The following is a 10956-nucleotide window of genomic DNA, read 5'->3' as shown; positions in this document are numbered from 1 at the left end:
GGTATTACTCAAGACCTTTTCTTTTTTTTTTAAAAAAAAAAAAAGAAATGCAGGTTAATTGAAACATTAAATAATAGTGTAAACGTGAGGTAGAAAAGGCAGCCCTGACTCCAGGGGTCCCCAGTGCTGGTATGCTTGCGTCTGTAGGGTACTGTTCACACTGAATTTGACCAACATGTAGCCCATCAATGTTGTAAATCAAAAGTGGGAGACACCCAAGACTATGTCAAGAGACTTTCTTCTTGCTATCTTGACCATTTGTTCTGCTGAATCTTATGACTGTATCATGAAAACTTAAACAACAGAGAGGCCAGTGTCAGGAGGAACCAGGCTTTCTGTTAACCAGTAGAATCCCCTCCCCACAAGTCCGCTTGCATCCATCCAACTGAGGGAGCTGGTAAGCGCTTAACTTCAACTACACAAGTTTCCCTGGGTCATGGGCACTCATTGAACTACATGAAGAGCTGGGAAAATTCTATCCCATCACATTCTGTGCCATTGCAAAGGTGGGGTAGAACAACATATTCTTGTTCATGTTTAAGCTGCTGAAGTAAACTATTTTACCATACAGGAGTCGATAGCTAACAGACGATAGTACCATGGCTAGGACTGGAACTGTGGATAGAGAATCCTGTTTACCCTTCTCTGGATTTTATTTTCTCCTCTACTCTTCTGAAACCTGTCTTACACGATACTTAAAGGAGACATAACCGAGCACCCCTTGCCTCTGCTCCTTGCTGAAGCTGGAGCACCTCCTCTCTGGTAGTGCTAATGCCGCTCATTCCTTCCGCAGGCGGAAGGGTTTAGACTGCTGATGAATGTCAGACTAACCAAAGAAGATCTAGGGTGGTCTATGAACTGCTCAGTCCTAAACATGAGATCTGAGATTAAAGATTGCACATCCAAGAGGCTTCTTCTTCTTCTTTATCTTGTATTTAACCTAAGACTTCAAATTAATCCTAATTCCCAATAACAGACAAATCAAAAACAGGCCACAGTATGGTAGCATAATGGGATACTCTACAATTGTAGAATACTTAGATTGGGAAACCTAATTACATCCTTATTGTGTGTGTATATACATGTGTGTATGTGCATACATTTATATGAAAAAGTCAGAGGACAACTGGAAGGAGTTGGTTTTCTCCTTCAAACATATAAGTAGGTCTCCAGTGTCACTTCCAGGTCATCAGGCTTGGTGAGCAGATCCTTTTTGCACTGAGCCCTTTCTCCAGTTCTGTAAGTCTTAGATCCGAAGAATGTGTCAGAACTAAATGGAAGTGCAGCTAACTCTTTTTTTTTGTTTGCTAGAAGGTGTTTAACTTTTTTATTATTGATTTTTATTGAGCTCTACATTTTTCTCTGTTCCTTCCCTGCCTCTCCCCTCCCTTTCAACCCTCTCCCAAGTTCCCTATATTCCCAATTTACTCAGGAGACCTTGCCTTTTTCTACTTCCCATGTAGATTAGATCTATGTATGTCTCTCTTAGGGCCCTCATTGTTGTGTAGGTTCTCTGGGATTGTGATCTGTGGGCTGGTTTTCTTTGCTTTATGTTTACAAAACACTTATAAATGAGTACATGTGACAATTGTCTTTCTGGTTCTTGATTACCTTACTCAAAATAATGTTTTCTAGTTCCATCCATTTGCCTGCAAAATTCAAGATGTCATCATTTTTTTCTGCTGTGTAGTACTCCATTGTGTAAATGTACCACATTTTCCTTATCCATTCTTCAATTGAGGGGCATTTAGGTTGTTTCCAGGTTCTGGCTATGACAAACAAAACTGCTATGAACATAGCTGAGCACATGTCCTTGTGACACGATTGAGCATCCTTTGGATCATGCAGCTAACTCTTTGATGAGCCAATTCCCTATTTCATATCTGTCCAGGAGAAGAACTTCCCAGACATGTACCACTTTCTACATTTCTGTCTTGAGGACCTTCTCTATTTTCTTGCAGAATGGCTAAAGCAGTTTCTATTCTCCCCATCATCTCTGGGTTTTCCTTCTCCCCCATCCCCACTCTCACTGGGTATCTTTCGTCTTCTTACCATGGGTGGTTCTCACTGGAGTAAGGTGGTAACTCATTGCAGTTTGCCTTGGCACTTCCCTTGGGCACTTTTGTATATAACCTATCGGGGTTTTGTACTTCTTCTCTTAAGAAATGCCTAGGAGGTCATTTGCCCACTTGGAATCACATTTGCATTTTTGCTATTGTGTTCATCACCTCACATATTTGTAATATTGACCCTTTTCCAGATGAGTATCTTTCAAATATTTCCCCCAAATTATATCTCTTCACCCTGTTGAGTGTGTTCTTCGCTTTATGGAAGCTTTTTCAGTCTCCTGCAATCCCAGTATCTGCTTTTTCTCAAAATCTATTTTTTTTGTTAGTTAACTTTCTCCCAAAGCACGTCCCTCAATCATGGTAACACCACCATGATTCTTGCCTGCACTCAGATTTCTTGAGGGTGTTGCAATTGTCCTTCCCGCCTCTCAGGAAGGAAGGAGCACTTTGGAGGAGCACAGTAAATGGGTGAGCAGAATTCGCTCCGTTATGTACAGTAAATGGCATAGGCTCACTCACTTCCCATTCCTTCTTCATCAATGGAAATTTCTTATTGGGCTTTTATATGTGAATGTTGAGAACGGAGCCTCTGCTTTGCCAGAACTTCCATAATTACCCCTATACCGGCTGCCCCAGATCAATGTTAAAATTACATGTCCAGGAATCTAACTACAGGCCATACCGCAGTGCTTTTTAATTTTCTCTAAAATTCCTTTCAAATAAGTAAGGAGATAATCATCACAGTCCTATTAATTTCCTTCCTTGGTTGGGGACTTTGCAAACACTCCCTGCTTAACAGAACAGGGGCTTCTTTATCTCGTCAGTTCCCAGGCTGCTTGACATCCTGGGGGATAGAAAAACAGCTTGCACCTTCTCACCTCCATCACAAGACGCTCGAATCATTCCCACCAGCAACGAATGGGATGTTCCTCCCCACTGATCATTTTTTCTGCAGCACAAATGTAGTAGCTACCTAGTTTTGTGGGCACATGAATTGCATGCTATTGCTTGTTGATTCTTAGTTGTGAAACATACAGATGTATGGCTAGAACACATACCACACGGCCGACGGCAGTTCTTGGTAGAGAAAGGAGGAAAATATACCAGAAATTGACTCTCAGTTCTAAATCCTTAAACACCAGCAGGGAATCTTCTCATCAGCAGAGAGCTGAGGAAAGGGTTTGGACTGAATCACACAGGCCACGTTAGCTCTCTCGGCCCCTGGAACAGACACGGGTCCTTAGAATGCCTTGTGCTTCTGCGAGCTCTTTTTATTCTGAATGCACTTTTGGCTCCATATTCCCTCTTTCTGTCTGTTTTGTTCATGGTCTTTGGCAGTGTCTATTTCTTTACTTTGTATTTTCTTTGCAGGCCTCATCTTTTCCCTTCAAACCTTGAAATATCTATCTGGAAAAAAAAGGGTATGATAAAGATTAGCTACTTTATGGTAAGAAAAATGCCTTCCTCCCATACTCAGAAAATAGATCCCAAGAAATGGCCTTTAAAGAAAGCAGATGACCAGATGCTCCTTATTTACGTTCCTTGTTTTCTTGTGGAATGCTTTGTCATTTGGACTTGTGGTTGTTGTTGTTATTTTATTGCCTTAGGTGTCTCCCATAACATGTAATCCCGAGAGAAACCCACCCCCAAGCCCTGTTGCCATCCACAGCACCAGACATCTCTGTGGGGCTAAAATAGTAATTGTGGTTGTTTATAGCATCCTATATGTCTAATACGCTAAGCTAATTGTGTCAAAGTCTCAAGGAAACCTGCTTTTGAGGAAATCATGCCTGAAAGACATTGGGACTGTTTAAGAACAAAAGTAGTTACGAAAACACTTCATATACTCATATTAAATTGTCTCCAAAATATTGCAAAGCAGAAAATCCGGTAGAAAAAGTTCCTAGACAGGAGTGTCTGTCAGTCATCTAGATAGTTCCCAGCTGTGTGGCGTGCCGATGACTGGGTAAACACACTTAGCAAGAATTGGACTGCAGAATTCTTTGAGGTATAATTGTGCTTCTCATTTGTGGTCAGAGACAAGGTCAAAAATTTAAGGGGCTCTTGTCCTAATGACCATGTCCTCTTTCCTTACAGAAATGCTTTATTAATTGGGATTCTATAAATACACACTCTATGTATATAAAGTTGAGTTTTAATAGGAGTTCTTTCTGAAAGAAATGTTAAGAGAAAGGGAGAAAATATATATGCGGCTTTTAAAAATTAAAATTCATGACTTGAGGGTTGATTCTACTTTGTAATTTGGTTTAAACGGAAGAATCGACTCTTTAATTGCAGCAATTGAATTACCCTTCTATATTTAACTGGTATTTTTAAAACTATTGCCTTTTCATTAACCAAAGCATTTTCCAAGGCCTTGTGAGGAATGAGAATTCAGAATACTAAAAGGATTTATAAAATATCAGTTATTGCTCCCTCTCACATAAACACAAGCATTCAAAGTACAGGGAATAGAGAGGGCTCGGCACTCGTCACATAATCACGAGTACCAGAGCTCAGACCTCAACATTCATGTAGCCATCTAGGTTTCCTGCCAAGGCCTGTAACCCCAACTCTCGGGGATATGGAGGTAGGGTCACCAGGGCTGGCTGGCTTCCAGTGTGGCCAAGGAAAAGTAAGTCCCTAGTTCAGAGAGTGATAACTTTATTGAAGGAATAGGTAGGTAATAGAGGAGGACACCCAATGCCTTCTGTGGGCCTCACAGTACATCTGCAGATAATCACAACCTACATATATGTGAACCTACGTGTGCTCGCGCGCACGCGCACACACACAATTCTAGATAAATAAATCTTTAAATATTTAAAATATGATTCACTGGAGAAAAACTACAGGGGAAATTTTTGTATTTCCACATAAAATTATCCTAAAATAATGTATAAAAATGGCGTGTAAAGGCATTGCTTTAGTGATCAGGATTTGAAAATGTGAGAAGGTAAATCATAGTTATGATGTTGTTCGTAGCACAGTTACACTAGTCAATGACGTCATTGTAGCTAAAGCTCTAGCTTGGAAAAGACTGCAAGCAAAGGTTTAGGAATGTGAGAAAGTCTTTGAGAAGTTACTTAGTGATTTGATCACTTTAAATCGATTGATAAAACTCATGCTAAAAGCGAATGACGCTTGAGGCGAAGTATATATCACTAGAGAAGCTTAGTAGTTAAATTTCTATGTAACACTTTAAATATGGTAGATAACTATAACTCTGTGTTTCAAAATATATATACTACTTAGCATAAAACTTAGGGTGTTCTTAATTATAAAGATCATTCATACTTAAAACATGAGTAATGCAACGGACAAAGGAAAGAAAGACAAGCCTCAAGTGAACCTGTGGGGGAAAATCTTAATAGAGTATTGGGGGCTGGGGAGACAGCTTCACTTTATAAAGTACTTGTCAAGCAGGCATGAGATCCTGAGCTGAACCCCCAGAAGCGCTGTAAAAAGTAAGGTGGTGGCACACAGCACCAACAGACATGCTAATGTGGAAGGGCCTCCAGCCGCTGATAAAGAACCACAGGCAGATAAGGAAGGATGAGAGCAGGAGAAAACATCTTCCCTGCCAGTTATTTATTACCCAACACCAAATGGCCAGCCCTGAAATCATAAATCATGTGTATAAAGGGAATATATGGACTGATAATGTCGTGTTTATATATTTAACCACATATATGTATGTATATATCCATATATTTAGGAATTCATATGCATATATATATATTTAAAAAGGTAAGATGTGGGGCACACACCTGTGATCCCAGTATTCCTACCCTAGGAGGAAAAGCAGAGGGAGAAGATTAGTATTAATCTTGCCAGTGCCCTCTAACCCTCCAAACTGTATATTTAATATTTCCTTCTGCCCAATTTGCTCTTTTTTCACCATAGATCTCCTTAAGAGTGACTACTAGAAACCATAGAAAAGAGTCAATATTAGACTGTCTTGAAATGTCCCCTGACAAAGAAACTAGTTCACTACTTTCTAATTTATCCCCAGGAAATTTCTTAGGGCAAAGACAGAAAACAGCCACATTCTTTGCCAAAATATCACAAAAAACGTTTCTTTCCCAATTGTAAATAGTAGCCCACTCTGAAACCTGGGGAACTAGGCCTCCATGGTCCAGTAGCTCTCAGCATTTCTGTCTTCCAAACTTCCCCTGGGGCGACTCACTAAACTCTGGTTACAATGTCTACTTGTATTCCAGAGATTAAACCCCAGTATGGTTTAGGTCCACCACAGCAGTACCTCCTCCCTCATACCAATGTCTGTATTGGTTACTTTTCTATTGCTATGATGAAACATCATAATTAAGGCAACATATTTGGAAAGAAAATCTTATTTGAGGCATATGGTTCCAGAGGGGCAAGAGTTCATCACTATCATGGCAAGGAAGTGTAGCATCAGGTAAGCATGGAGAATGGAAATGGAAGGTAAGAGATGAGGGTTCATATCTTGAACATCAAACAGGAAGTAGAGTGTAGAAATGATACATGGAATTTGAGACTTTAAAGCCAACCCCCAGTTCATATTTTCTCCAGCCCACAACAACTACCCAAACAATGTCACCAACTGGGGACCAAGTATTCAGATACCCAAGAATATGAGAGATATTTCATTAAACCATCACATAGTGATTTTTTATTATTTTCATGTATGTATTATTCAATATTTTATTATGTTGCTTAATCACTGAGCTGTTTTATAAATATTCTAGCAATATTATTACAAAATATTTCACACTTTCCATAGATTTTATATAGAGATATGATGTTAATTAAGACAATTGAGAAGTCCATGGTGGTGGCTCATATTCCATGAGAGAAGGAAACTGAAGCTCAGAGGATACAATTACCAAGAGATCCGAAGCTGAAAAGCAAGGAAGTCAGATTTGAGATCAGATTTCCTAAATCCCAGTCTATGTCTTTCTTTCCCCGGCTGTGTTCCATTGTGCGGCCATGATACAACTCTGGATGGACACAGAAAGAAGTGACTACTTTTAGTCCTCCGCATTGGTGGGATGCTCAGAACACAATTGTTTCTAGGTTCTTTTTAATTAACAAGACAGTTGTAAACGTAGACCAAGGCTGTGCCTTGCGCTCTATAGATTGCATCCAAAGCTGCTTAAGTAATTGAGTGGTTATGGCAATCTTCCTAAATCATTGCAAATTATTGGGCAGCATGTGGTACAGTTGGAACCAAAAGGGCTCAGGTGTAATAAATGATTGTCCTTTGAGAGAGTCATTTCTTCATAATAGGCCAGAGATTCATTAGGGAAATATGAGAAGCTCCAACTGTAGTAATTAAGCATACTGAAATATATTGCAGACACAGAACCACTTGATTCCTATATAAATTAAAACTGGAAATAAAGTTGCCTAGGAAACTACCAAAATAATGCAAAATTTTGGAATTGTTCTTCTATGCCTCCTCTATATTTTTTTATGAAAGTCGCAGTTGCTTTTGCATACAGCATTTCAAATTTCAATTTTAAATGTATTTGTCTAAGGTTTTCTTGTTTGAATTAAATATTTTTAAATTAAGAAGTCTAGAAAACCCAAAGGAATACTGAGGAGATAGTGTTGTTAACATTGTAGAGAAATATGACATAAAATAAAATGTAGAAATTCCAGGAACATCATTGAAAAATAAACACTAGATGAAGAATAATTCTGTAATTGTCATACTGAAGATAGTGGATCAAAGACTGTCTTGACTATAAGTCGACTTTTCTGTAGCGTCCCCTGAAGCCTCCTGCATGTCTTCCCACACACCGTGTCGTTTCTTCTGCTTTTCTTAAACACATGTGCATTAAGTCAGTGTTCTCTCAGTGTATAAACCCGATGCTCCGAGCCTTTCTCCCTTCTTACTGCATTATTAATCCACCGAAATCACTGATTCCTGAGAAACTATTATACATTAATCCATTAAAAATTCAAACTAAAGACTTTTTTCTATCGTTTCATAGCTTTCACTATTGGTGAGTTAGTTTATTTTAGTCTAAATTATTTTTGCTATCATTTGCTGGGTATGAAGCCAAAATACAATTTCAGAGAATTGCAAAATGGATATTTTTTACTTCCAAATGTAAAGATAAACACTTTTCTATCTTATAGACCCGTATTAAGAAAACACTAACTTTAAAATTCTAGAGGGTCATGATTAAAATATTCAATTGGTGTAAACAAGTAAATATTTTTGTATAGAACTCATTACTATGACTTGCTCTTGAGTCAGTTACTGTATTCCTTCTCCTCCCACTTTTTTCCTCTCCTCTCTCCCTTCCCATTTCTTTTCTTTTTTCTTTAGTTTGTCTGAAATAGGGTTTCACTACACCGCCCTGGCTGGCTTGCCCCTCACTTTGTAGATCAGACCAGTCTTGAATTCATAGAGATCTACCTGTCTCTGTCTCCTCAGTGCTCAGATTAAAAGGTTTGTACTACCATGTCTATCTTATTTCTCCACTCCATCAATAATGTCTCATCCAGGATTGGTGTGGGAAATCCTTCTGTATATGAGTTGCTTTTATTGGTTAATAAAGAAGCTGCTTTTGGCCAATGGCTTAACAGAATATAGCCAGGTTTAAAAAGATATATATAGAGAGAGTAGGCAGAGTCAGGGAAAAGCCATGCAACTGCCACCAGGGACAGACGTGCTGGAACCTTGCCAGTAAGTCACAGCCACGTGGCAATACACAGATGAATAGAAATGGGTTAGTTTAAGATATAAGAGTAAGCCAGAAATACACTTAAGCCATTGGCCAAACAGCATTGCAAATAATATAGTTTCTATGTGGCTATTTCATGGTCTGGGCAGCAAGGAACAAACAAGCTGCTCCGCCAACACAGGGTGTCTATACGAAAAGACAGGAACTATTAAACTTCTCTGGGAAAAAAGATGCTGGGAAAAGGGCCCGAGCCAAGTGCATCCCAGTTTGTAGCCCATCCTTAGTGCACTGGACCAGAACAAAGTAGATTTTCTCTCCTTTCTTAATATATATTATTTTTCTGAAAATTATGTTGGTTAATTATGAATGACGAAATGTTTGAAAAGTTTTTGAGAACTGAATAAATCAGTTGAGAATTTAATGTAAAATAGTTACATGCAAAATGGAATACCAAGTTTAACGTATATACAAAATTAAGAACATTTTCAGGATTGATGAACTTATGAATGAGGGAACCAACATGACTATGAAATGGCATCAAAAAATAACTTGATTTTCTACTTATAGGAACTGTCAAAATTTTCTCACACAAGGGTGAGGGATTCAATGCACCTAGAGTCTGCAGCGCATCGATACTCTGGGAGCTGTGTAGGCTTGCAGAGGTCTTTAGGGCCATGGTAAGGATGTGGATGCCCCTTAAGGTGCAGCGAATGCATGGAGCCTCTCAAGGCAGGAGTGGCACCATTGGCCTGGCTTGCGGGATCAGTCTTAGTTCTTTCTACACACGACACTTTGCTTTTCCCTTTTAAAACATGGTTTCTTCTAGCTGACCTATAGTGATCAGTGATCTTGGTTGTATAAAATGGCGATACGAGGAGGAAAGAGTGTGTGACTGGGTTAGCCTCTGCCCGTGGGCTGTCTGAAAGGGAGATGTGGGTGAAACAAACCTGAAAACGAAATGTGACATCAATTCTTGTCGTTATCCATGACAACGGACTTTCGGATGAGAGGGGTGTGAGGAGTTTGTAAGAGTATTTATTAGCACATAATTCACATCTAATAAAAGTCACCCCGATAAAGTAGAACGTTTAGTTATTTTTTCACAAGACTATGCAGTCTAGGGTATTTTCATCAACCCCAAATATAACCCTAAGCCTCTTACCAGAGATTTCCCACTTCTCTTCCAGGCTTTGATGATTAACAATTTTCTACACTCATAGGCTTTACAAATAATGATAGTTCATATAAATGGGATAATATAGTATTCATAGTTTTATGTTTGGTTTCTCTTCCAGTGTTTAAATTTTACATGAATCAGCACTTCATTCATTTTTTGTCATTATCTATAAGGAGAGATCACATTGTGTGTGGATTACTTCTGCTCTTTGGCAAGTCTTTTCAACTCTGTTGGAATGGACTGCTTGGTGAAATAATAATTCTATCATAATAGCCAAGCTGGTTTCCACAATGGCGGCATCATTTGCATTCTCCCTAGCCACATATGAGGGCTTCGGTACCTCTACCACCTTGCTATCGCCTACTAGTTTCCAAAATTTTTTTTTTGAACAATCATGCTATGAAACGCTATGGCACATACCATGACTTGCTCAGCTGGGTGCTAAAAACCTGACGGAAAGTAACAGATTATGAAGGAGAGCCATAGGTAACACAGCTGGGATCAGGTATGCTGGCTGCTGGGATGGAGATACACCAGGGTGCTGTATTCCTTGTTGCCCTCAGAGTGCTTAGTACACACATGGAAAACAAAGGGTTGGCTAGCCTGCCTTAGTCGGGGATTTGAGCAGGGGGCTGCATGGTGGTGCAGTCTCCGTGAGCAAGGAAGCTGTGGTCAGAGGCTGTGCATTGCTGTTCTCCTGCTAAAGGTCAGCTGTTACACAAACATCCTGCTGCAGCAAACATCCCAGGCTCAGATGTGGGAGGTCGTGCCATTCTCTTAGCCTTGAGACTTCTTGTAGATGGCTTTGCGCAAATCTAGAATGCACAGTCTCACAGGACGGCATTCTTTCCCTACAAGCACAGTACTGACTTCGGCTACTCTGAAAGCCAATGGCATTATCTTCCAATGTGCTTGTTATCTATGTGTATGTATCGTCCTTAGAGAAATTTCCTTCTTCCCTTTTACTACACTACTTTAAAAATCATTTTACATTCTATACATTAAACTCTTAGATAGATAATTTCAA

The 10956-nt window shown here is 39.4% G+C and overlaps 1 long non-coding RNA gene across 1 annotated transcript in view; it reads right to left on the bottom strand.

The window, feature by feature from the left end:
- Positions 1 to 998: 998 nt before the first annotated feature.
- Positions 999 to 10956, bottom strand: part of LOC146890376 (uncharacterized) — a 32901-nt gene continuing 22943 nt past the window's right edge. The window contains exon 2 of the long non-coding RNA XR_014998777.2: positions 999 to 3476. This is a non-coding gene — a long non-coding RNA (uncharacterized LOC146890376). The remainder of the gene's footprint in view (positions 3477 to 10956) is intronic.

The sequence above is a fragment of the Myodes glareolus genome, chromosome 21, assembly GCF_982192425.1.
Source record: "Myodes glareolus chromosome 21, mMyoGla1.1, whole genome shotgun sequence".
NCBI classification, from domain to species: domain Eukaryota; kingdom Metazoa; phylum Chordata; class Mammalia; order Rodentia; family Cricetidae; genus Myodes; species Myodes glareolus.
The sequence above is the reverse complement of the archived record's forward strand: the minus strand, read 5'-3'. Positions and strand labels throughout refer to the sequence as shown.